Source organism: Hyaena hyaena, unplaced genomic scaffold, assembly GCF_003009895.1.
Source record: "Hyaena hyaena isolate Hyena2069 unplaced genomic scaffold, ASM300989v1 scaffold_0, whole genome shotgun sequence".
NCBI lineage: Eukaryota > Metazoa > Chordata > Mammalia > Carnivora > Hyaenidae > Hyaena > Hyaena hyaena.
The window spans coordinates 8584862-8612338 of NW_024080632.1; the positions used below are offsets into that span (position 1 = coordinate 8584862).

A 27477-nucleotide genomic window follows, 5' to 3' on the forward strand; every position below is an offset into this window, starting at 1 on the left:
AGGGGCCGCATGGCGAGGCCCCAGGGACCACCCCACACGTGTGGTCCATGCCCCTCCCAGCCTCCCGCCCTTGGGCCCTTGAATATTCAAACAGGAGGACCGTGCTGCAGGCCCGGCCAGTCCAGCAACGGAGGGGACGAAGCGGAGGGTGGGTCGCACCATATGGAAACTGTCCCCTGAGCTCTTGGTGGATGGGCCCCCGACACCAGCCTGAATTGCGCAGCAAAACCCGCCAATGCCGGCTGGTGTGTCACCGGCCGTTTGAGGCGGCAGATGGGCCCCCTGACCCCTGACACAGCCCCGGAGCGCAGGCTCTGGGAGGGGACCGACTGGAGTTGACAGGGACCCACTCTCTGAGCGGAGTGCCTTTTGCAAAGAAAGCAAGAACCACTTGCAGCACGATGTTTCCCCATCTGCCTCGGTAGCCACAGGCCTGGAAGGTCCCTGACAGGGTCCAAAGGAGACTTGAGGCTGCCCTCTTGGCGTGTGACGTGGCCGCCCACTCCGTCGCTGACCTTAGCTTGAGAGGCCGTTTGTGGACAAAGATATGCCGGAATGGGCCCGTGCCGCCCGCCTGCCCACCGGCGGCCATAGCCAGGGTCACAGTGGCAGGAGAAGTGCACTGGCTGGATCTGGGCTCGTCCCAAAGTGGACCTTGAGTAAAGGATTTGGGGCCAAGTGGTTTATTTGGAGGGGGGACCCCAGGAGACAGGGGTGGGGGATGGGAGAGAGATAGGAAGGAGAAGAGCCAATAATAGGTGCATCAGCGAGCAGGTGACTGCTGAGGGCCTCTGGGAGGCTATGGAGCACCCCAGCCAGGGCACTGGCCAGTCACTTCCCACTGGTTCCCATTCATCGTGGGCTCAGCTGGGGGTGCTGCTGAGCAGGTACTGGGGAAAGGCAGAGAGAATCTGATGCTTGAGGTCAGAAGCCCTTGGCACACGGGGCACTGTCCCCTAAAGCTGCAAGTGGCCTCGCTGTGGCCAAGGGGCCGTGGAAGGAGACTGCTGGTGTTGGCTACATGGACGAACAGGGTCACCGTGAGCTGACCCACCTCGTGCATTTGGTTTCTTGTTTTCTGTCCTCTGGAAACACCCCAACTTGTCCTGACCTCAGGGCCTTTGCACTTGCTATTCGCTGTGACTGTGACACCCTTCCCAGCTCTGGGCCTCGTCTCGGAGAGAATTTCACATCCTCCCCCACCCCCACGTAGGCCTCCGTCTGCAGTAGGATTTCTCTACTCCATTTGGGGTCAGGCGATTCTCTGTGACGGGGGCTGCCCTGTGCACAGAGCATGTTATGTCATAAAGTCCATTAGTCTGTTTGGGCTGTTATAACCCAATGGCAAAGACTGGGTGGCTCATACACAACAGGAATTTATTTCTTTCCGTTCTGGGGGCCCGAAGCCCAAGATCCGCACGCCAGTCGTGTGGGGTTTTGGTGAGGCCCTCTTCCAGCCGCAGACGGCCATGCTGTCTCATGTGGCAGTAGGGACACTAATCTCATTCCCAAGGGCTCCACCCTCGTGACCTCGTCACCTCCCCAGAGCCCCTCCTCCGAATCCCATCACATCGGGTGTTAGAAGGTCAACACTGGCATTTCAGGGGACGCAAACCTTCGGTCTGTCACACGCAGTTAGAGCTCACCCTCGTTCGGAAGCGTGCTCAGGTCCTAGTGCGTTACTTCATTTGATTCTTACGTGCCCTGCGTGTGATGGGTAAGATCATCTTTCTACAATTACAGCCAAAAAGCCAAGTTTAGAGATCACCAGTTGCTCCCCCACAGATTGAATGAACGAATTTAAGAGATGGCCCCATGGCAGATCTGATGACCTATTGATTCACTTACATCAGGGGGTCGACAAACCTTTTCTGCAAAGGGCAAAGAGTGAGTAAATATTTTAGGCGCAATGGAGATTATTATGTATGGACTGATAGAACCATTTTAAATGGATACATTTAAAACTGTAAAAACCATTCTTTGTTTGCTGCTTGTGAGGGTGGGGGGGCGGGGCACCAGGCAGGATATGGTGACTCTTGGGTCCCCGTCTCCCTGCTCCTGACCTAAGCATAGGCAGTTAAGAGAGCTGATTGTGCACGAGGAGGCACTCAGTAAGGATTTGGAAATAAAGATGGATACCAGATTTAAAAATAAGGGCATAGCATCCTTGTATATAATGGGGCCCGTGCTGCTCCCTCCAACCTCCCTATTTCTTTGTTTTTTTCTTAATGTTTATTTTTGAGAGAGAGCAAGAGCATGAGCACGAGCAGGGGAGGGGCGGAGAAAGAGGGAGACACAGAATCCGAAGCAGGCTCCAGGCTCTGAGCTGTCAGCACAGAGCCGGACACGGGGCTCGAACCCACACACTGCGAGATCATGACCTGAGCCGACATCCAATGCTTAATCCACTGAGCCCCCCAGGCGCTCCCAACCTGTCCATTTCTCATCTTCTCACCCCTCCCCAGAACTTTCCGTGTTCTGACTTTGAACTGAACAAACAGGCAGGCTGGGGCCAGGAAGGGTGGCTTCGGGTCCCAGTGCCGTGTGTGCCTGTGTGTGCTGGGGGCAGGGGGGGAGAGCTGGCGGGCATTGCTCCCACCAGACCTTAAGGGGCACACCCTTCCCCCATGCTGGCAAACTCAGTCCACCGGTAACATAATTTGCGTTTAGATGCCTTCTGTCTTTCCCCGGGTCCGCTCTTTGGCAATTGATGTTCTAGGATTACAATGGGGCTGGAGGCATTTGCAAGGGAAGGTGCCCATTTTATTTGTGGCCTCAGGATGCCAAGGACACTCAGGAAGAGGACCTGTGGATGCCAGAGCCCACTGGATCAACATTGCTGTTTATGTAAACTTCAATCCCATGCCAGCACCCAAGGCAGATGGAGACCCAAGGGGCTTCCCTGATTTGCCACCTTTCGGGACTCCAGAGCCAGCTAGATGTTTCCCGGTCTATTCTGACTGTAGATGGGGTCACTGTGTGGGCAAAAGCCACTCAGGGCCAGCAACCCCTGGGCGAGGTGGTCACCAGAGGAATGATGTTCTTCCCCCCACCTTCCTTGGGACATCCTGGTATAACTAAAAGCCAGGCAAGTGTCAAAAACCTGGCTCCCCGGTGCCACATGGATCCCTGGCTTCAGAGCCATGGGGGGCAAGGACCAGACCTCTCTTCTCGCTCTCCCGGTCCTATAAAATGGCACCAAACACAGTCTCGTAGTGGGTGTTCTTTTCCCGCTGGACAACTGCCGTTTTGACCGTTTTCCGATTCTGATCAGCGCAGACCCTCCACTGAGTTTTGGCTACAGATGAGCTTAATTAACTCGAGGATGGAGTGGTTTAAAGCCTGCCCGATGGCCCTGGGGCTAAGGGTGGCAAGAGACGGGGAGAAGAGTCTGGGTTTTCCGACTCCGACTTCAGTGCCCTTTCCGCTGGAGGAAGAAGTATGCCTGACGTTTGCTTGCCTTCCAAGGCTGTGATGAGGGTTCAAGGGGTGTGCCAGCAGGCTGGGCAGTTCCGAGTCATGTCCAAGGATGTCATAAAAGTGTACAGGGGCAGAAGAGGGGCTAAGAGACGCTGGAGCCTCGCCGCCTTGGTTCACCTTTGGGCTCCACCCAGACTAGCTGGGTGAGCTTGGATGAGTGAATTAACTTCTCTGTGCGTCACCGTGAGCATCTGCAAAAGGGATGATAATGGCAGCCTGCCTTCCAGGGTTACAAGGGTTAAATGAACACGTAAAGCCAGGCACACGACATTCTGTGCATATTGTCCCTGCTGCTGTTATTACTCTTCATCAAGCGGGGATTTCTTGAGTGACTGAAGCTAACACTCACCCTGCAGAGGCCAGGCCTGGATGTCCCCGTCACAGGCAGAGGAGGAAGTAGATCGCGACCCCCACCCCCCAAATGCTAAGCTTTTCCTCTCCTGTGCTCTCGACCGTCCCTAGGAAGCCCCAAAGGCCTGGCATCTTGTCCGGGCACAAAAATCTCAGCACAAGAATCCGAAACTCAAAAACTTCTAACAGTGAGGGGCGCCGGGGTGGCTTGGTTGGTTAGGCATCTGAGTCTTGGTTCCGGCTCAGGTTATGATCTCATGGTTTGTGAGTTCGAGCCCCCCCGCTCTCTCCCTCCCTCTGCTCCTCCCCTGCTCGTGCTCACTCTTCCTCTCTGTCTCTCTCTCTCAAAACAAATGAATAAACTTTGAAAAATTATTAAAAATATTCTAACAGTCAGAGTATATTTCTATGTAATAAGCTGCCATTGCTCAGCCTACTTAAGGATGGTTTCCTCCCCATTCAGTCATACTGCAAAAGAACTTGGCATCTGAGGCCATCCAGGTTTTCTAGAAGGAACCAGAGGGTGGCGGAGAGAGTAAGAGAGGACGCTCCGAGCTAGGACTCACTGAGCTCACGTGGGCTGAAGGTCTCGCCAGTGCCCATTGGGAGAAAAGGCAGTAGGTGTGCCTGCCTTGTCTCAAAAGGGCAGGATTCCACTCAGCAGCCCCACGGCCTGCCCGTCATACGCCCAGATCATTCTGTACCATTGGCATCTAGGTTTGAACAACTACATCAGGCTTTTCATTGACTCCAGGTCACTTTCCCAGGTTACATTTTCGCTGGCAGGTGAATGATTGCTCGAGGAAATCAATGATCACGTAGGCATACAGAGGCTGCGAGAGGCTTGTGCGGGGGAGGATGGAAAGGAGCCTGTGACAACCGATCTGGAAACTGCCATGCGGAAAGAAAGCAGAAGTAACCTAACTGTCCAACCACAGGGGATTGGTGTAGGGATCGTTTTAGTCCGTGTGTTGTAATATGTGCTCTGAATGCTCCAATGAAGGTATCAGGCGGTAAGGTCATCCTGGGGCATCCCAACCCTATGCCCTGGTGTGACTGCATGTGTTATTTCACATGCCGACTGTCAGCCACTCATGATTCTCCTTCCTCCCTCTCCTCTGTTCTGTATTGCAAGGAGCTGATCCCTACACACCATGTGTGCTTGGTTTCCTGTCTCCGTTGGTTTCCAGTTAGTTTCAGCCAATGGCAGTCGCTGGTGAGACACTGGGTGGTGGGAATTGGGGAGGAGCCAGGGTATCTGTCCATCATGCTTTGGGAGGCATCTCTGGGAGGTGCTGGCCCCTTCTTCTAGGTAATTCCAACCCCCGCCCCCCAACAGCCTCTCCCTCTGTGCTCCCAGGTCCCTCCAGGAAGGAAGGAAGACCAGGGGAAGAGGAGTGAGCAGCCTATTGCAGGTTGGGTTGTCCGGGGAATAGACTCAGACAGAATTCAGCATAAGAGTATTTATCAAGGTTTTCCTACAAGAACCCACGCCTGTCGGAGAAGCGGTGTACTTCTTTCCAGGGAATTGGACACTGCCTCGAGGGGTTGGTAAGAGGAAAGGCATTTTAGTAGGAGACCAAATAAAAATGCTGGATCGTAGCATGAGCCAAATCTGAGACCCGTCTACACGACCGAGCTTTGTTGAGTGTTGAGCCAAATTCTATGTGAATGAACCAGGGCTGCGACTGGCTGCTAGTGGAGGGAAGCCCCAGTTAACAGTGGTGTTAAAAAGAACGAATGAGGGGCGCCTGGGTGGCTCCGTCGGTGAAGCGTCCGACTTTGGATCGGGTCATGATCTCGTGGTTTGTGGATTTGAGCCCCACGTCGGGCTCTGTGCTGACAGTTTGGAGCCTGGAGCCTGCTTTAGATCCTGTGTCTCCCTCTCTCTCTGCCTTTCCCCTGCTCATGATCTGCCTCTCTCTGTCTCAAAAATAAAAATTAAAAAAACAAGAATGAATGAGATACAGAAGAAGAGGTGTGGGCACTATAATGTCAGGGACTCAGGCTCCTTTTGTCTTTTTACTCCTCCGGACACGTCCCTTATTCACAGGTGCATCTCATGTTCAATATGGTGGTATCTGTGTTCCATGTTGGGAACAGCATGAAGGAAAGGAAAAGAAATGGGTCTCGGAGGCTGCTACTGGTCACTTCCCTTTACGGTGCAGTGACCAAAACTTAAGTCATATGACCACATTTAGTCGCAGAGGAGGCTAGAAAGTGTGACATTTATGCAAGGAAGTTGTGTGCATATGTGAAACTTAGAGTACAGCACTATTCAAGAAGGTGAAAATGGATTTTATTTTATTTTTTTAATGTTTTTTATTTATTTCTGAGAGAGAGAGACAGTGTGAGCAGGGGAGGGTCAGAAAGAGAGGGAGACACAGAATCCAAAACAGGCTTCAGGCTCTGAGCGAGCTTTCAGCACAGAGCCCGATGCAGGACTCGAACCCATGAATAGAGAGATCATGACCTAAGCCAAAGTCAGATGCTTAACCAAGTGAGCCACCCAGGCAGCCCATGAAAATGAGTTTTAGAAAGCAGCTAACAATCTCTGCTGTGGTACAGGCATATCGTATGCACCGTCTAACTCAGTTCTCCTGATAATCCTAAAAAGTGAATTATTCCCATTACGTGGATAAGCAAATGGGACCCAGAAGCACCAAACTGATACCACTGATTATTAACAGCACTCAGTTTTCAGCCTCCTTTCTCAAGGTCTCTGTTAGCTACAGGCAATGTATTCAACTCATTGGGGGTTATTTTTTCCCTTTCTTTAGAGTTTCAAAAACAATATGTAGGCAAGACAGCCCGGCCCTCCTGGCTGACCTTGCTCGTTCTCCACAGCACTCCAGCTTTGTAAGAACTTGGAGCTCTGTTTGTTTTGCAATTATCATGGGTTAAGGGCCCTCTGACATTTTCACAGCGGGGAGAGGGAGCCCCAAATCCTCGCCCCTCCCCTTGATTCTTTGATTGTCATTTCCTCTACCTTTAAAAGAAAAATGTGTAATGGCCATCACTTAGGCATCTTTCCAAAGCACTTGAACTACATTAACGCAAAGGGCCATGGGAGGAAACAGCCCCACACGTCACATGCCGAGTTACGAAGCGAAAAAGAGTAGTCAGTGCTCCCTTTATTGAGATCCTTTGGGTGAACAGGACCTCACAGGCACATGAACTGTGGTTATGACCCATTCTCCAGAACCCAGGGCCAAACAGTATCAAAGTTGTTAATGAGATCTGGCCCCATTAGGCTCATGTAAACATTTGTAATAAATCTTCAAAGCCTCTGTTAAATGTGTGTGTATGTGTGTGTGTGTGTGTGTGTGTGTGTGTGTGTGTGTGAGAATGAGAATGTGAGCAGCTGAAGGAGACTAATCACATCCCCTTTCACATCTGTCCCTCATGGGACGGATCTGGGAAAGGTATTGGTCTAAATTAGGGGTGGAAGGCAACAAAGGTAGTGTCGTCACTTGCTGAGTGAAAGATCAACCTGTCTGTTGCTTTTGTAGGATGAGCATTCTCTCAGCTTCCTTTGGTGACGGCACCTCATTTTTTTCACGGGGGGACTACCTCACGTGCTGCTCAGTCTGTGTGGTTTGGGCAAGGCGGACTCTCTTCCCTGGACTTCGGCTAATAGGCATCACACATTCCGCTGCTTATAGTGCTGTGATTCAAGTTCAATAAGATTCGGTTCTGGAACTGTGGCTGCAACCGTAGGGAAAGGGCGTGAAGCAGGACCACGTCCCCCTGGGTGCTGATGGTCCCCGTGCTTACTAGCACTTCCTCCTTCAAGCACTTGAGACCCTCTACCTGAGGGTCTCAGACCTTGCGGGGGGGCAGACAGAAGTGCGTGGTGTTAACGCCCCTGGGAGCAGCCCTCAGCCAATCAGGGACGGGTGTTGGAAAGTCAGTACATCATCTCCCCTGTCCCTGGAATGGGACATGCGTTCAGTACTCTCCCCCCGAAGTCCCCAGTGAGGTGTGGTCTCTGTGGTGTCGTGTGGGTCCGTCCCACTGAGACTGAACATTGATTACCTACAGTGACAACCTGCTTATTAATGGCCCTCCCTTCCTTTCCTTCTCCTTTCCGAGTTTCCAAGGGTGGCTTCCCAAATAAACCATTTCCTCTTGAATCCAGCCTCAGAGAGAGAGAGAGAGAGAGAGAGAGAGCCACCTTGACACAATCAGGTGAGACCCTTCCTGAGAATGCAGTCAGCACAGAAGAGGTAGTGCAGAGAAAGAGAGGGAGAGATGCATTCTGGATGGTTCTGGGTGGTATCCTATTGGGCACCTGTATCCAACCATGCCTGAAGGCTGAATTACCCTTGGATGTGCCCGAAGAAGAGGCATGTAAGAACAAAGAGTCTGAGGTCTTTGTTGTGATTCGTGTCATTTTTCCTTTCCATGCTTTTCTGTATGGCTCAAGTATCTAGCCCCACTTACTGACAAAGACCAGTGACATGGGCACTTATAGAGTCTAGTGACATGAATTGATCCCAAGGTCTGTTGGCCCTTATATCTGAGAGAGTTAAAGCCACCACGGTGGCAGATAGTTCAAATCCTTCACTGCGGTTTCATGCAAATAACCTTCTGGCAGCTTCCTTTTCACTGCTGTGCTCTTGTCTGCCAGCCGAGCTGAGGCCGGGGCATCCCCCAGGAGATGTTAGCTCATCTCCCTTATCTGCTTGACTGACTGTCGTCTTGACACATCACTGAGCTGGTGATGAAGCCCTTAATTAGTACATGTCTCCAGGGCTCGCGATTTGCCACCTCTTATTCCATGGGCCCTCCCTGCACCTCTCTCTTTCCCTGTCTCTTTCCCACGTCCAAAGACAAACCCCCACCTGCTCCCTAGCAATGCTGTTCCTTTGACTCTCTGCACCTCGCCTCGCTCGTTTCCTCCCAAGTCGCACAGTCATGGCCATCGGTGCTCGCTGCAGACCAGGTCTGAAGGCGCACCTCTTGTGGGGCTCTCCCGTCGCATCCCCCCAGCTCCCCTCTGAGATGGCAACTGGTATGGGCGATATACGGGCCTAGAGAAGTGCACTTACGGGTTGTGGCCACAGGCAAGGCCTGGTTCGAGTCACAGCTCAGTCACTTACAAGCTGTGTGAGTTATTTCACCTTTTTATCTTTCACTGTCCTGCAACACAAGGCTGAGAATACGGACTTCTTACTTTTTTATGGCTGAATAATATTCTATCGTGTGTGTGTGTGTGTGTGTGTGTGTGTATGTGTGTGCATGTGTAGAGGTACACATGTACGTGCATATGTAGATATGGGGATTAGTTGTAAACAAGAAGGAAACCTTGTCATTTGCAAAAAAAAAAAAAAAATGGCGGACCTCATAGAATCTGGGAGTAGAATGATAGTTACCAGAGGCTACAGGTCGGGGAAGACAGGAAGGTGTCGGTCAAAGGACACAGACTTCCAGTTATGAGTATGTCCTCATCAGAAGTACTGGTGGAGACCTGGCTTCTTTGAATGATTCCTAATTTCCAAAAAAGAAAAAAAAAAAGTCTGTTTTCTTTGTATGCTGTTGGCAGTGGGGGAGTCACATGAAAAGTAGAATTGTAATAAGCACTATCTCATTCACGTAAAAGGGCCAGTAAATGAGATAAGTCATATAAAAAAGTTTGCACAAGGAGTTCATGTAGTAAATGCTCAGTAAATGCTCGTTATAATGATTGTAGTATCAGGTTCTGCTGTCGAATGGGTCGTACTTTGTAAATCGTAAACTACCTTTTAATTTATTAATAAATACATTAACAAATATTTATTAAGTGTCAACTAAGGGCTAACCAGAGAGGATTCTGGAATATGTACGTTGGACCAAGTCCCCGTGCTCAAGGTACTTATGTTCTAATGCAGAACTACCCAATAGAATGTTCTGCAGTGATGGAAATGTTCTCTGTGTGCCCTGTCCAATATGGTAGCCACAAGCCCCTGTGATGACTGAGCTGTTGGAATGTTGCTAGTGTAAGCAAAGATGTGGACTTTACATTTTTATTTGATTTTAATTAATTTTAGTTAAATTTACACTACCCACACTTGGCCAGTGGCTACTGTATTAGATAGTACAAGTCTAGTGGATGGAAATAGATAATCATTTGTGAGTTAAAACCTCATACTGAATTTAGTAGCTGATGAATCATCAATGGCCTCTCGAGTATCCACTGAGTGCTAAGCATGGAGGGTTCAGTGTTAGGTAAGTTGGACAAAATGCCAGCTCTAAACATAGGATATTTAAGCTAAATCCCAAATGGGATGGGCATAGTTTTGTCTTGTGATGCTCATGTCCTGTGATGAGCCAGAGGAAAGCATTCCAGACAGAAGGGTCAGCAAACATAAAGGCCGTGAGATAAGAACCAGCCTGGGATGCAAGAGGAACATTACAAAAGGCAAGAGAGGGGGAACCAGAGGAAGAGTTGGCGTGAACATGGCGTGATACCAGAACGGACAGGGACAGATCATGGCAAGGCTTCTGGATTCTCCCGGGGCTCTGTGGGAATCCACTGGGAGCTCTGGATGGGGGTTGACATGATGGGAATAATCTGCGTGAAAAGTCCCTTGGCTGCTCTATCAATTCATGGACTGTACCAAAACTAGTGTAGACAGAGATCAACAGTTAAGAGGTTGTTAGAGTCATCAAGGTAAGAGATAATGGCAGAGACTGGCACGCTTACGAAATACTCCGTACGCTGTCCATTATGAAGCAAGCGTTTGGAAGAGAACTATGGTTATTTTGGAGGCTACCAGCTTCCCAAGATGAAAACAGTAGTTTGCTGTAGCCAGCCAATCTCTCAAAGTGTAGTGTTCATGATACAGATCTTGAGTTCAAGGGCTCCTAGAGTCAAGTTAGACAGAGGCTCCTTCTTTAAGGCATCCTAGCCTAACTGGGGAGAGCAGTCCAATGCGCTGCAAACAGCCGAGCAGACCCCAAGCTAGGGCGTGACCAGTGGCTGGAAGACGAGCGGCCTGCGTGAGAGCCCGCGAGCTCAAAGAAAAGAAGATGCCAAGAAACACATTGCACGATTCAGCTCCCACAAGAACCCTCCTTTTGGAAACGATCGCTTTTCCCATTTGGAAAGCATTGATGCATCTTCCAGAAGAAGATGGAGCCTGAGCACACACAGATGGGCAGCCCTGCCATTTCCTCGAGGGGAGGAGGAGAGGAGCATGGAGGTGTCCCAAACCCAATGAACGGAGAGGACGTTTTCTGTGGGCAGAGGGTGGGGGCACACTGGGAACGGGCACTGGAGGTCATTACATCTCTTGAGTTAAGGAGCCATCTGTAGTGTGAAATGCCACATCCTGTCACGGGGAGACTAAAATGGCCAGGAGTTGCACCCCAGCCCTCTACTCCACGCCAACCACCGCCATCTTGGGCTCTCCCATGTCCGGGAACAAGAAGGCTTTCCCTGTGACACTGGCCAAATACACAATATGGACAAATAAGAGGAGAAAACAAAGGAGAGACCGTTCGGCTGCAACAGGACTCTGGGGAATGATAAACCCTCGTTTTGCTGCACTCGACCTCCATTAATGACCCTGCGGGTGCTGCGTTTTTGTTTCTCGCCACCCCTGGCCGTGAACGGAACAGGAAGACTTCTCCTCTGGTTCCCACACTGAGATGATGTCACCCCAAACCAGGTGTAGATGGTGTGACTCCGGGCAAACAAGATTTGCAGCATCTTCTACTCTTAGCAGCTACCTTGGAAAATGGGGAGGCATCCAATCCGCCTTACAAGTCTGCTGTAAAGGCCAAAGGAGGTGTGGATGTAAGAAGTTGAACGCAGTGCTGGCACACGGTGGGCTCCATAAGAATTGGGTGCTCTACGCGTTATGCGCATTAAAACATCGGAGGAGCAAATACTCTATCAGGGACCAGAGCAATGCCTGCCACGTTCCAGGCCATGGGGCATGGGGCCCTCAACTGAATGATTAGAGTTGCCTAAAGAACCATCTTTCAAGGGTGATGCATGTTCAGAGGAGAGAGCTGGGTCCCGGAGAACTGGCTAAGCTAATGGGGGCAGCCTTTCCTTTGTGCAAGGCCTTCTTAGCCGGAGTCACACAGATCTGGGCTTGAACCACAGCTCACCCATTTAGCATCTGGATAGCCTTGACCGACCTCCATTCTCAAGATTCCTGGTGCTAAAATGGGGGAGAGTAACCCAGCCTGCTTGTAGTGCTGTGACTTCCTCTTAATCTGGTGCTTGACAGAGCCAAGTACAGCACTGGCTGCCTCAGTCATTGTTATTCATATAAAATCCACATTGCAATAACAGAAGTATTAACATCAATAATACTAGTGAAGCCCGTAAAGTATTTATTTAGTCAGCGTTGATGCAGCTTGGTGCAAGATCCAAAAGTAAGGGATACTTGAGTAAAAGACTACTACCAGCTCTATGCATCCATCCACTGAAAAATAGTTACTTATTCTCCTGCTGTGTGCCACCCACTGGTCAAGGAACTGGGGACACGGCAGTAAGTAAGTGTGACGGGCAATATCCCTGGCCCCCTGGAATGTCACAACGGGAATATTCAGGAAATGAAGTAATAGATAAACCATTATGCATATAAATGTTGAACATATCAGGCAGTGAATAGTTCTAAGGGAAAAAAAACTGCAAGGTTAAAGGAAAGAGTGATGGGAGCCGCCTGGGCGGCTCAGTCGGTTAAGCGTCCGACTTCGGCTCAGGTCATGATCTCGCGGTTCTTAAGTTCGAACCCCGCGTTGGGCCCTGTGCTGACAGCTCGGAGCCTGGAGCCTGTTTCGGATTCTCTATCTCCCTCTCTCTCTGTCCCTCCCCTGCTCACACTGTGTCTCTCTTTCTCTCTCTCTGTCTCAAAAATATTTTAAAAACTATTTTTTTTAAAAAAAGAAAGAGTGATGGACATAAACAGGACATGAGCAGGCGGTCAGGAGAGGTCTTTCTGGTAAGGTGACATTTGAGCAGAGACCTGGGGGAAGTGGGGGAGTGGCCTTGTAGATATCTGAGGGGAAACACACTCCTGGCAGAGAGAACAGCGAGTGCAAAGGCCCTGAGGCTGGAGGAAAAGGAATGGAAACCGAGATGGGCAGAGGACGTCCGGACAAGCCCTCCCATGGCACGGTGCACGCCGCAGAGCGGGGCGCACAACCCCTTGTTTCCAGGGTCAGTCTCAGAGGCTGCGTGAGAGCGCCGTGTGCCTGAGCCGTGGCGCTGAGCAGACTGTGTGCTCATTTTCATACGACTGAGGGATTCCAACCAGCGGGTCTTCTGGGCCCCCTGCAAGGCACACCCGAGACATCTGCTAGAAATGGTCATGTCGAGACGGAAGGCGCCGGAACCCTGGCCACAGCCGCTGGCACGCGGCCTTTCTGCGAGGCGTGTTAGGCAGATCCTCGGAAGGGTTCCTTCTCCGTGGCTTCCCGGGGACAAGATGCCAACCACTCCCTGGGCTCACTCCCTGGGCTACATCATCTGTGACGTCTGCGACCAGACAGCCCCAATTAGCAGCCTTCTGCTGCCCAGATGGTTCGGGGGACACAGGAAGACGGAGGGGTCAGCAGCTTGGGTGGCTTTCCTGGAGTACAAGCCTTTCCTCTGCTCGGCAGGCGAAGGCTGAAGCCGGCCAGCGGGTAACTGCTTCCATCCCCAGCACCGCGACACAGCACCTTCCAGAAGCTGGGAATTCCCTTCCAGACCCAAAGGTCTGAGATGTGCAGAAAAGGGTAATTGGATGTAATGTGTCCCTGCCTCATGCGAAGGGCGCTCCAAGGGGTTTGGGGCCCAGAAGCACAGGGATGTACTCGATCGGATTCAGTACAGCTGGGCAGCTGCGTTCCTAAGTCATGTCCCACTGAAGGCTCTTAGAGACAGCTTCGCAAGGTGACAGGGCTGAGTGGCCCGAGCATCTGCACAGCGCCGGCCGCTGTGCTGAGATATTTGCACATGGGGCTTCCTGAATGTTCACAAGAGACTTTGGAAGGAGTTACGCATCACGATGACTTCTTCTGCTGAGAAGGACGTTGAGACCAGATTGGTTAAGTAACGCCCTGTAAGTCCCATGTCTGTTGGAGACAGAGTCAGGACTTGAACTTCAGGGTTCCGAACACAGAGCCCATAACCCTTATACAGTCCCACATGGCTCCCTAGTCTCTCTGTCTCATCCACATAGACTCGGGGATAATAAACCTCATGTAAAGGGCAAGATGCTAATTGCTGTTGGCTTTACCAACCATGTGGTCTCTGCCAAGGCTATACTGCTCTGTCGTAGGGCAACAAGAGCCACTGACAATCGGGAGATGGATGTGTGTCTGTATTGCAACAGAACTTCATCTACAAAGGTAGCCAGAAGACCATAGTTTGCCCTGATGGAGATGGTCACCCACTGGGTCTTCCGTGGAACTTACCATGACACCCTTCATGGGTACGCAGTTCCAGGACTGACTAAGCATCTCCACGATGTCACCCAAGAACCCAGATTCAGTTCACAATTTGCTCAGCTGTCCTTGGTAATACTGGCTTCCCATTCTCATTCTTATTGCCTCCTGGTTACAAAGTGGCTGCAGCAGCTTTATGTACGATATCCCCACACTACAGGAAGTAGGGGCAGAGGCTGTGTAACCACTGCATAAAGTTTTGCCTTTCTTTTTTTTCCACCAGAAGGGGACTCCTCCTGTGTGCACCAGGCTTCCTTTTTCACTTCACTGGCCAGCCCTGAGTTCTGCATTCACCCCAACATCAATCCCTGGAAAATAGGGAGCATACACCTGTTATACTCAGCTCTGAGGCTCAGGGAGGGTTCCATAGTCCCTCCAAATCTAGGGATCACCAACCATCCCAGATGCTGACAAGGAAGAAGGAGGGGGAGGCTTTGGGGTAAGTGACAGCATCTATTTCACCCAGTCATTTTCAGGAGGGATTCATGGAGATCCATGCTCCACAAACACCTCGGAACTTGTGCTAAGCCTCTGAGGTATGAGGCGTTGTAAGAGCCTGTCACTCACTCTTAATACCCAGCATGAGCAGAGCAGGGAGCAGGCGTGAGCCCCAGAGCAGATGGGAGGCTTGCTGGGGAAGAGGGGGTGGGGAGACAGGTGTGAAAGGGAAGGGGGATGTAGCCCCCAGGTCGGGCCCCCTCCCAGGCAGCAACATTCCTGCGGTTTCAAAGCACCGGGACCTCAATGCTGAAACCACAGAGGGCGGGCCCCAGAAGCCCCTTAGACATGATCTTCCCGACCTTGAATGGCTTCGGGCCTCACTTCCAAACAAGGTCTTCTGCTGCAAGAAGCTGAATGCGGGGAAACCAGAAGTGCTTGTGGGCTAAATGAAGCCTACAGCACTCATGCATTCCCTACACTGGGACGGCAACCCAGACCCACTTCCCAGTGCGGGGCACCCAGAGCGAGATGTGTTAGAGACATTCTTCTCTGTTTCGATAAAGGTGTTTTGAGATCTCAAGATGGAAAAAAACATGAGATGTGAATTAAACACGCGCCATTCCTTTGTGCACTCATTCATTGCTTTTTTGGACGCCTGCTCTGTGCCCAGAAGTATTCTAATTGGTGTGGATCCCTCTGTGAAAACAATAGGTAAAAAATCCCCCCTTCTCTGTAAAGCCTACTTTCTGGTGAAGAAAACAGGCAGTAAGATAAATAAGAAAACTTTATAGCAATTTCCTTGCGCGAGGCATTTAACTTCTCTTAACCCATTTTCACTACCAAAAAAGTTTCTTTTTTTTTTAAAAAATTTTTTTAATGTTTTTTTAAAATTTATTTCTAGGAGAGAGAGAGAGAGACAGCATGAGCAGGGGAGGGCCAGAGAGAGAGGGAGTCACAGACTGAAACAGGCTCCAGGCTCTGAGCTGGCAGTCAGCACAGAGCCCGACGCGGGGCTCGAACCCACGAACCGCGAGATCGTGACCTAAGTGAAAGTCGGACACTCAACCGACTAAGCCACCCAGGCGCCCCTACCAAAACAGTTTCTTGTTACCCGCTGCTTATTATGGCTGATTTTATGCGTCCACTTGACCGGGCCATGGTGTCCAGATATGAGGGTGATGTTTCAATAAGATTAATGTTTTCATTGGTGGGCTGTAATGTGGGTGGGCCACACCTAATCAGTCGAAAGCCTTCCTAGACCAAAAACTGCCCGCCTCCAAACAAGAAGGTATTCTGCAGGACTTGAACTGTGACAGCAGCCCTTCCCTGGGTCTCCAGCTGGCCAAATCACCCTGAAGATTAGGGGCGCGGCCGTTTCATAGCACAGAGGTCTGAAGCAAGCCCTATACACATCCTGCTGGTTTTCTTTCTGTTGGGAACCCTGGCTAATATACTAATATATGGACATCGTGCAAAGGACTTCACAGCGACTGTTTGTATTTCACGCTCATACGACCCCGTGGGGTGGGTCTTCTCTGACATCCCAGTTTATAGTTGAGCCACACAAGTCTCCGAAAGGCTGAGTAAACTGCCAAGGCTACACTGTGGGCAAGCAGCAGGGTCAGGGTTAGAACCCAGGGCTAGGTGACATCATGGTCTATACCCGAAACTCAACACGGCCACTCGGGCCCAGCAACCACATGCTGCGGCCGCGTCACAGACTTACCGAGGGTTCCCGTGGGCAAAAATGTAGAATCCTCTCCTCTGACCCGCTGGGAAATGTCTCTGATTCTAAGAGTCAGACTGAACGGAAAGCCAGTGAGTCAAAAGCTATTCTGTTTTGGCCAAAAAAAAAAAAAAAAAATCCCGTGATTTAGTTCTGCTGAAGGTGTGCACTGCCACGTGCTTCCCGTGGTTTTGTGAAGAACATGGCCTTGGGGATGGGACGGCCCCGGTTCAAATCCTGGCTTTCCCATGTCCTGGCTGTGTGATCCCGGCCAACTTCCTTAACCACTCGGAACTTCAGTTTTCTCCCGGTGACTCACAGTAACTGTCCTCCTCCCGGGAGCTACGGTGATGCTTAACTACAGTGGCCCCTGTGAAGCTCTGATCATAGTTCACGGTAACACATGCTTCATGAACATCAGCTGTTGTTTGAGGGGAAGCAGAGATGGATCCAGGTTTTACGGTGTGTGTGTGTGTGTGTGTGTGCGCGCGCGCGCGTGTGTATGTGAGGTGGGGGTGCAGGGTAATGGAAGGGCCCCGAAGCCTGAGGTCTGTAACTCAGTCGGTCCGTTGCCTGTGGCCACAATATCTCTTCAACCTCACCCAGCACCCCGAGTGGCAACTGTCTTATCCCAGGGCTTTTCCAAAGGCCCCTCGATTATTTTCCTGCCCGTGGCCGTCTGGGGCCGTCGTGGTGAGATGATGCTTAGATAATGAAACTGCTGCCAGCTCCTTCTCTGCAAAGAGATGTCAGTGGCCTCCTCCCTTGGGGCCCCCAGAGCACACACAGCACCTGTGATCTCCTCACCCACCTAGAACGGCTCTCCCATCCAGGAATTCGACAGGCTTATGAAATAATTCCTGAAGGGACAGGGTTGGGCTGGAGGCTGAGTTTTGTTTTTTTGTTTTCTTCTAAGAGGTGGTTTCAATTTGGTAATATTGTTCTCACAGGACATAGGGGTGTGTCCTTTTTCACGGCATTCTCGACAGGGAGTGGGGCGGAGAAGTAAAAGGCAAATCGGAGAACACTCTCGTTCCCTGATGCTCCTGATGATTGTAGTTATTTATGAGTGATTGGTTGCAGTTTGGCGTGTTTGTATCCCTCCCCTCTCAGCTGACCCTCACCAAAGTCTTGCGACATCAGCTAGGCTGGGGGTGGCAGTCCTGTGTCACTGGTGGGGCAGCTGAGGTCCGCAGGGCTCAGGGGCCTTCCGTAAGTTTCACGGGGTGACACGCAAACAGAATGCACATCTCTTCATGACAAATCTTATGCATTTTCCATTAAATCACAGAGATCTTTGGGATGGCTGGGTATTTTTACCTCCATTTTACAGATGAGAAAACTGAGTCCTGGAAAAGTGAAGTGACTTGTCTAAGATTATCATCACCATCACCATGACCATCATCATCACCATGGTCATCCCCACCGCCACCACTTGAATTATAACAACAATTATTGTTAATAATAGTAGATGGAGGCTAGGTCTATTGGCTTTAAGTACGTGAATTGGTTTATTCCTTATAGGAATTCTGTGAGACGGCTACTACCATTATTCCCATTTTATGGGTAAGGAAACCGAGGCACAGAGAACTTAATATACTCCCTATGGGGTGGCAGAGCTGGGATTCCTACCTAGCAGCCCGACTGTGGAGTAACGCTTACCCACTCTATTGAGCTGGGATGTGTCGAGCTGCTATTTGAAGAGCCTGGGTTTCCAGATTTCCAGCCCAGGGTATTTTCTACCTCTTCACTGGGTTCACCTTCTCCTTCCTCGTGGTACTGCTTCTGCACTCAACGGAACCCCTCGCCTGCCCCTCTGCCCATCTCACCTCTTGCAAAGTGAGCACCCATTTGGCTAGGCGAGCACGTTCCTGCCCATTGGCTTACCAAACAACCCTACCACGCACCAGCTATTTGGCCTTAGGTGAGCTGTTGAACGTGTGCACCGTGGTGCCTTTGTCTGTAAAATGAAGAAAACGATGGTAACTAGCTCCTTTGGTGTTGCCTGTATCACGAGAAAGGAAGTGGATAAAACCAATGTGTCGGCACCAGGCATGGAGAAAGTGCTTGTTATGCACTCAATCAGATATCCAGAAGTGGGGATTTAAAGAATAAGAACGTGTTGGGGTGCCTGAGGGACTCCGTTGGTTAAAGCGTCTGACTTTGGCTCAGGTTATGGTCTCACGGTTCGTGGGTTCGAGCCCCACGTCAGGCTCTGTGCCGACAGCTCAGAGCCCGGAGCCTGTTTCAGATTCTGTGTCTCCCTCTCTCTCTGCTCCCTGTCCCCCCACTCACACTCTGTCTCTCTGTCTCTTAAAAATAAATAAACATTAAAAAGCTTTTTTTAAAAGAAATCATTTTTATTACCTAAATGGATTTATGCTCTGTATGAGTTTGCTAAGGCTGCTGTAACAAAATAGCCACAGCCTGGGTGGCCTAGACATACACTGGCTTTCTCCCAGCTCTGGAGAGTCTGGGAATCCAAGATCAAGTATCAGCAAGGTGGGCTTCTTCTGTGGCCCCTCTTCCTGGCTCGTGGATGGCCTTCCTCCCCCTGTGGCCTTACGTGGCCTTCCCTCTGTGTGTGCCTCTGTTCTAATCACCTCTTCTGATAAGGACACCCATCTTCTTGGATTAGGTTGCATCTTCCCTTACCTCCTTAAAGACATTACTTCCAAATGCACTTAGATTCTGAGGTGCTTGGGGTCAGTACTTCAACATAGGAATTTGAAAGGGCGAGGACGCAACTCGACCCATAACATGTTCCAAAGAAGTATCACAGCGTAATCGGATGGCGCCATGCACCAGCATCACCGTATGCGGAAGCTGCTGTCACTTGTCATACGTAGAAGCACCTAGTGCAGTGCCTGTGGGCTGTTCCCTATTGTTGAATAGCTGACAGGCTGGTAGCGTAACAGATGCGGTGAAGACAGAATATTTTATAACATTCTAAGTAGATGCTGGCAATTGTGAAGGGCTCTGAGCCTGAACTTCCTCTCCTTCGGCAGCAGGGAGATCACCCGTTCTCGAAAGGCACCGAAGACACGTCAGCACTCACCCAAACGTTCCACTCCATCCAATTTGAGGGACTGAAGGGGAAAGAAGGTAACTTTCTCAATATGTGATTTTAGCGTTGTTTTATTAAAACCCCCTACAACCGTCTCCTCTCCCACTGATGGCTTCCGTTCCGCACCTCAGAAAACACTGGCCTGCCCTCAGGACAAAGCCACACAGTCACTGGGACACATGGTCTCTCTCTAGCCACATCCTTGGCCTCTCTTCCCAGCACCTTGCACTTCAATTTGTCCCGTCCTTCCCCATGTCTTCACATATCCCTCTATGTCTGCCAGGGACATCTACCTCCCTCCTGACAGACTGGCGAACTCCTCTTCATCCCTCAGGACCCGTCCAAGAATGTCCCTGGGAAATGGGCAAGTCGAAAAAGTAAAATACCAGCTAGCACTTGTACTACAATTTCATATGAAAGGGGAAAAAATACAAATGTTCTTCCGGAAACCATACACAAGAACTTATTTAAAAAGTGATAGGAAGATGGTGATTTATTTTGTTTTCGCTTATCTGCGGTTTCTGATATTTTGACGGCTGACATGTATTCTTCTGTAATCGTAATAAAAAGTTACTTTTGATGTTTTAAGAGAGCAAGCGTCTTCATGTTTTCTCCGAGGGACTCCTTGCCAATATCACCCTGCTCCTCAAGATGCGTGTGTGCGTGCGCCTGCGTGCCCACACATGCCCCAAGCAGGCAGAGACAGCCACCTTCTGCTAACTTTATATTTTGCACAGAACTCTGTTATTTTATTAATCATGTCGCTGTGACATTATCTACTTACTTACCTCCTTCCCACCCCAGTCTGCAAGGCAGGATCATTTAGATGTTAAGATCGTGGATCCTGGAGCCCCAACTCCCCCAGCTTGAATTCTGGACCCACTGCTTTGTCCATTTCATGACTGAGCATGAGGCACAGACCCTGTGTCAGGCACTTGTGCTGGATACAAGGGTGTCCAGACCAGACAATGGCCCACACATTCGTGGAATGACCAAGACAGTCACCAGTGTGTATAATAAATTCACAAACTCAATAAGATATTAGAAGGTATAGATCTCCTACAAAAATGACAGTGTGGAGCGCAGGGAGAGAGACTAAGCGTGGGAGAATGTGTGAGGGGGAGGCATTGCAGAGAAGGGAGCTGTCAGGGGGTGCTTGCTGGCTCAGTTGGCTCAGCATCTGACTCTTGATCTCAGCTCTGGTCTTGATCTCAGGGTCTTAAGTTCAAGCCCCACATTGGATTCCTTGCTGGGTGTGGAGGCTACTTTAAAAAAAAAACAAAAAACTTTCGAGTAAGAATCTGCAAACACTGAGGGTGTTATCCATGCAGGTCACTGGTGGAAAAGTATTCCAGGTACAGGGAAGAGCCAGTGCAAAAAGACAGAAACAGGAATATGCCTGGTGCTGTGGACTGAATTGTGACTCCAAACTTATCTATCGAACCCCTAGCCCCCAATGTGACTGGGTAAGGTGAGAGGGCCTGTAAGGAGGTAATGAAGGTCAAATGAGGTCCTAAGAGAGGACCCTGGGCTTCTAGGACTGGTGGACTTGGAGGAGGAGGAAGGGAGCCCAGAGGTGTGCACCAGATGGGGGGCAGGGCCCTGTGGGCTATTGCGAGGTTCTGCGTTCACTCCAAAGGACCTGGGGAGCCATGGCAGGGCTTTGAGCTGAAGAGTGACCCACTCTGAACTACGCTTCGGAAGCATCCCTCTAGTTGCCCAGCTGAGAATAAATCAGAGAGAGAAAAATATAGAAGCAGGAAGGGAAGACAGTCAGAAGCCGGTGAAATGACTCAGGGGGCTGACGGTGGCTCGGGCCGGCGTGGAGGGGAGAGCAGCTGTCAGGTCCCTAATGGATGGGGCGTGGGGGCGGGGGAGAGAGGAACGTCAGGGATGAGTCCAGCGTTTATGAGATGAGCAGTCGCAGGAGGCAGCCGCTGTCCCAGGAGTTGGGAAGGCTGTCACTCGGCCATTCTTCCTTGGGCAATGTTGTCCCAGGGGACACTGGGGCGGGTTTGGGGTGCCATGAATGAGGAGGCGTTACTGGAGTCCGGCGACTAGAGGCCAGGAATGCTGTTAAACATACTTGCGCAGGACTGCCCCCCTTCTGCAATGACGAAGGATGGCCCAGCCCGAAGTCAGCGGTCTTGAAGAGGAGGAACTCTTGTATATTACGCAGAGTGGGGTTGAGCGGGGAGTGAGACATGTCACAGACAAGATCAGGAGTTCAGACTTGGACATATTAATTTCCCTTCCTGGCTCTCTGTATACTGGACGGGTGATATTAGCACATCATTTGACCTCTCTGGACCTCAGTTTTCTTATCTATAAAATGGGGATACATTTTCCACTTACCTTGTAGGGGTATAAATGTAAAGCACTTGGGATGTTACCTAACACAGGGTAAGTTTTCAATACATCTTCTCCATGATTATTGGAAGGTACAGGGTGCCTTATGCGTTGTGAACCCCCAGCACCAAGAACAGCCCTGGCATGCAGTAGGCACTCAATGAATGCTTGTTGAGTGAAACATCAAACTGATCACAGGTTTCTGTCTGACTATACATGGGTTTTCTCCAGGGCCCACTCCAGCTGGAAATGAAAGGTGAATATTGAAAGTCAGGTTTGGGGTCACCTGGGTGGCTTAGTCGGTTAAGCGGCCAACTTCGGCTCAGGTCATGATTTCACGGTTTGTGGGTTCGAGCTCTGCATCGGGCTCTGTGCTGACAGCTAGCTCAGAGCCTGGAGCCTGCTTCGGATTCTGTGTTTCCCTCTCTCTGACCCTCCCCTGCTCATGCTGTCTCTCTCTCTCTCTCTCAAAAATAAATAAAACATTTTAAAAAATTAAAAAAAAAAAAAGGTCAGGTGTGTTGGCTTATTTGCCCAGAGCCTGGGTAAGGACGTGCAAAATAAAGTTTCAGTTGAAACTTACTAGCAGGTAAGCATAAAGGCCAAAGGGCCAAGTATTGCCAAACCCTCCCTGTCCGTTCAGACAGGCTTTCCAAGAACCTCCCACTGGATCTCCCTGAAGCCTGGGCTTTGTTTTTTTTTTGTTTTTTGTTTTGTTTTTTGATGCAATTTCATTTATTTATGATTTTATAATTTATAATTCAAGTGGTTTTACACGTCAAATTTTGTTAACTTATTAGTTAACAGACAAAAGTTTTATTAGGTCCAACCCAGAAAGAGATCACACAATCTTTCAATCGTGAAGCATGCAATGTTAAGCTGTTCCTTGTTACTGGAGCTCATGGGTTTGTTTTTGCCCAGAGACCTGAGAGAGTTTCTCTTAAACTCCAATCCCTCCTACTTGGCCAATGTCTGCAGCCCGCTATGGTCCCCCTGTCCCCCCACCTGGTAATGCATAAGGATGTTTTCACATGCCCCAAACTTCAACGTGATGATGTATGACTATGCACCAAACACAGGGAGTGTGGGGATCTCTCATGAGCCAAGCCAACAAAATCCCTGACCTCATGTTGCTTGCATTCCAAAGGTTTGTGTCTATTAGGATGCCTTCAAGTACAAGCAGCAAAGTTGACTCAAACTTGTGTGTGTGCGATACTTAAAATGTTCATATACATATGCATCTGTAAGACATAAAATCTGGCAGAACCGATTACCCAGAGGTAGAGCAATCCCAACATTGGCTCATTCAGTGGCTCAAACTAATTATCAAAAGCCCTGATATTACTTACTATTGTATTCCTGACAGCTAGCACTGTGCTGGACGGAGAGGAGCTCAAAGAATGTTTGCTAAAAAAAAAAAATGGGAAGAAAGAGTAGATTTGATTCCAGCTTGGCACCTTCTTAGTCTTATAAGATGGTGGGCATATTTCTTAGCATCCCACTGGGACATGATAATGTCCAGGTAAAACAGATGATTTTTTCCTGTGTTGGGATTTTTTTCATATTTTGTTTTGAATTATTTCATGTAAACAAGTATAGACATAGACATACGTATGGCTTTATTTAATTGTATGTAACTTACACATAATGTACATAGTAGGTTTAAAGAACAGTAAAATTAATGGTCCTGTAACTTACTGGTCAGCATATGAAAAATGACTTAAACTACTGACTCTTTCTGTGTGTTCACCTCCAATCAGATTCCTCTCCCTTCTCGCTCACTCCAGAGAATTAGTCATTAATCTGAGTGTTGTATCACTGCTTCATGGTTATCCTTTCTATATTCCTTTGTAAAAGCAAGGCAACATTCCCGTGGGCACACAGGATTTCCCTCATGTTTCATTGGGCAGAACAGGGTCATATGCCTGTCCACTAATTGATCACAGGCAAGGGATTGGGGTTGGTTATCATCTGCTTGAGTTAATCAGGATTTTTAGTTTCTTAGTCTTGAGGGGGAAATTCCAAAGGGTATATTGAAGATTAAATCAGAACACATATGTTACCCCATCACGATGTTCAGTTACTCAATTATCCAGAGCTATTTCTTAGAATCTGTAGGTCAGCTAATCTGCCAATTGCTATCCTGAACTTAGACACACACACACACACACACACTCACAGGGAACTCTGGAATTGGATGGTCCTGAGTATATATGTCCCAGCTCAATAATCAGGCATTTTTTGACCCTCTTTGCCCCCATTGCATTGACATGTAGGCACCCCGAATACAATGATGAGATAAAAACAGAATCCTGTCCAGTGAGGAGAATAACCATTATCCAAAGGCTCCTACAACTAAATACAAAATCATAATTCTCACCAACCCAAGTAGGGCACGTTACGTGCTGTGAAAGCCCGTGATGGGTGCTCTGTGGAGGGCTCCCCTGTAAAGTGATCAAACTGGGACCCGAAGGAAGACTGGGCATTGACTGGCCAGCAGCTGTGGGGTGGAGCTGGCCCATAGGCCACACGAGAAGCGATCGTTCTATTTGCAGGAATTTTGTAAGCTGTTCATTCAGCAGAATCATGAATAAGAATTAAATTACACATGCATACAATTAAATATGCTGTATTAAAACAAGTATAAGTTCTCAAAACTCATCACTTCCCAATTACCGTATTACATCTGTGCCCCAGGATCTGTGTGCCTGTTCCTGCGATAAGGTGGGAACGTGCCCTAGTGATGAGATGAGCGAGGATGCCTTTCTTTCCCGGCTCTGTGTTTAGGGACGTCACGCGTAGCTTGACATTGGCCATGGCGGCCATATTTATACCAAGAAATTGCCAAGTGCTACAGATAAGGTTTTGTTTTTGTCTCTGCCTCCCTCCCCCATTATTAAACGTTTACCAGTATGCCACTGGGCCAAGAGTCTAAGGAAAACCTTCTAGGCAGCAGGGACAGCTTGTGAAAAGACCTCGTGATGGAGAATAACGCCACATTTTTGAGAAATTGAAATAAGGTCACGGAGAATATGAAGAATCTCTGCTTCGAAGGATTTAATGGACTAAATGAAATGACCTGCGTAAAAAAAAAAAAAAACCCATTTAACACAGCCCCTAGCAAATACTACGTCCTCAATGATTGTAGTTAATTTTTCTAAACGTTCACCAGAGCTCAGTTTCTTCAAACGGTGGCTTGTGTTATGTCCAGCAGCTTGAACAGCGTGGTGGCTGCTGGTGCTGGCTGCCCGCCCAGAGCCCACCCAACACGGAGATCCTGCTCCATCCGTAATATTTGTGATCTCAGGCTCCGGGGAACCAGGGACAGCCACCTCACTCAGTGCTGACTAATGTGGCATAAGCTGAAGGTCTCTGAAAAAGCTTGCCGTTTGCTCATTCTTTCTGGAATGTTCCCCCAGACCTGGAATGTGGACGTGCAGCTTGAAGGCACAAGAGGTGTTTTGCATTCATGGGGCTGCAAGCACGAAAATCAAGGGAGGAGAAGTGGAAGACCCTGGGTCGGTGAGCTACTCAAATTGCCCTGGACATTTTTAGCCGTTAGCTTTGAGATCCCCCATCTAAGCCGCTGAAGCTGGACGTTCTGTTACTTGCAGCTAAACACGATCCTACCGGACCCAAGTGGGTTTTCCAGTCGTATAGTATGAAAAGCAATACGGCACTAAGAGGTCAGAAGTCTCTGGAAGCTTGCTGCGGAAAGTATGGGCGGGAGCAAACAAGATCAACACCATGTGGGAGTTTGTTACCCAGGTCCTCAGGCGTCTCCCTCCCCTCCAATTCCTCGCCTCCCAATCAAATATACCTTAAACAAGATCTCCCAACATTTCATTAGGAGATTCTCACGAAGCAGTTAGGTTTTGCATTTGAAGGCACCTGCCTGAAGATACCCTAATGATACAAAGCCAGAACCTACCACGTTAGCAGATTCTTTCGACACTATCCTGGAGCCTCTCCCAGGCCTCAGAAGGCAGTCGGCATTTGTTCTGAGCAGCCTTCCAAAGCGATCTCCAGATTACCCAACACCCAGCGCCCGGGCCTAAATATCCATGCCTTGATAAACACACTCAGGCCCTTTAAAGTTCAAACTCTGTGTTGGGTCCTGACCTCTGAGATGTGTACACACAGTGATGCACCTTCCAGATAACATCTCTTGGAATCTGCTTACCAGCCGGGTTTCAAGCGGCCAGAGTTAATGAATGCTCGCCTTGTCTATAATTCAGCAGGAGAGCTTTCGCAGAGCCCCCAGACGCAGCTAAGAATAGGCAGGTTCTTTCTCGTCTTCGAGAGTGCCAGCATCAGAAATAAGCTTCCCGTTTCTCTCCTTCCTCCTCCAGACTCCACTTTATAGAGGCTCCCCGGGTTGGCGCACCTTGGCACGGGCCCAAGAAATACCCTTGTTGGTTGGAATGGGTTCAAGCTCTTGGCCAATCTCTTCCTTGTACTATTCCTTGCCAGACTAGTTCAATCTTGGGTCATCCATGTTTGAGTTTCTTGATTAACCCCAAGTCTCCCAGGGAAAGGAAGAGACAACACGCTTTGTAAGAGCAACAGCATCGTGGGCCAAGCCAGCCTGAGCTTTTCTTCTCTCCCCACCCAGGCTCTTCCTGAACATGGACTGTTCTGCACTCCGCCTCGGCCCCTGCCTGCCCCCCAGACCGAAGGAGAGTCTGGAGACCAGGAGCCTCACAAGGGAGCAGAGACCAAAATCAAAGCACAGCATAGATTCTCCCCAGCTGTGTCATGGGGACTAAGTGATCCGACCCATCCTAGCCTCGCGGTCCCTGTCTGTGACACAGGGGAGAGGGATGCCCGCGGACAGCTTGTGCCAAGAACTTCGCCCACACCCACTGGAGCGTGTCCGGAGAGGGCAGGGTTTTTGCTCGTGCGGGCTGTGGTCGTGTCTCCAGAACCTAGAACAGTGCCTGGCCTGGTGACGTTACTCGATATAGGTTGTTAGGATAATTGACCCTCACAATAGTCCTCTGAGGTGGGTTCTAGAACTCCCCCATTTTGCAGATGTGGACATTGAGGTTTAGAGTGTTTATATCTACTGCCCAAGGTCCCATAGCCCAGATGGGGCAGTGCCGAGATTAGAACACACACCCTCCTGGCTCCGAAGCCAACTCCATGCACCCCACTGAGCTGTAGACAACTAGATAATTGACCGGATGCATGTACACATTTCATACATCATGGGTGGGAAGGGCTGCTCCCTCTTCCTCTTGACCTCCCCGCCCCACTCTGCCTTCTGCCCCCCACACTCCCCGAAACTTGACTTCATGATGGAGAACAATATCGTGAAGGCAAAAAAAAAAATCCCTGGGTGTGGCTTCTTCAGGTCCCACTGGTGATGGAAGGCAGGACTTCAAACGCAAGGAAGTGTGGAAATGGGCATATTCGTCTCCAGGACATCCCAAGGACTTGGCCTTTTTGCCCAAGAACTTAGTCTGCTCCGATCCAACCTTGACTCTTCCATCAGAGGTGAGTTCTGGCTTCACGCTCACATGTTACGTATGATCTTTTTGAAAGTGTGCTCCGTAGGCTAGCTGCTTGTTGGAATCCAGATACCTGTGTCCTGCCCCCACCTCGCTGAGTCCAAATCTCTGGGGGGGTG

General features: G+C 49.7%; 1 long non-coding RNA gene across 1 annotated transcript in view; it reads left to right on the plus strand.

Annotated features, from left to right (window-relative positions):
* Positions 1–27477, plus strand: part of LOC120244975 — a 76267-nt gene that overhangs the window by 43233 nt on the left and 5557 nt on the right. The window contains exon 2 of the long non-coding RNA XR_005531679.1: positions 27202–27344. This is a non-coding gene — a long non-coding RNA (uncharacterized LOC120244975). The remainder of the gene's footprint in view (positions 1–27201; positions 27345–27477) is intronic.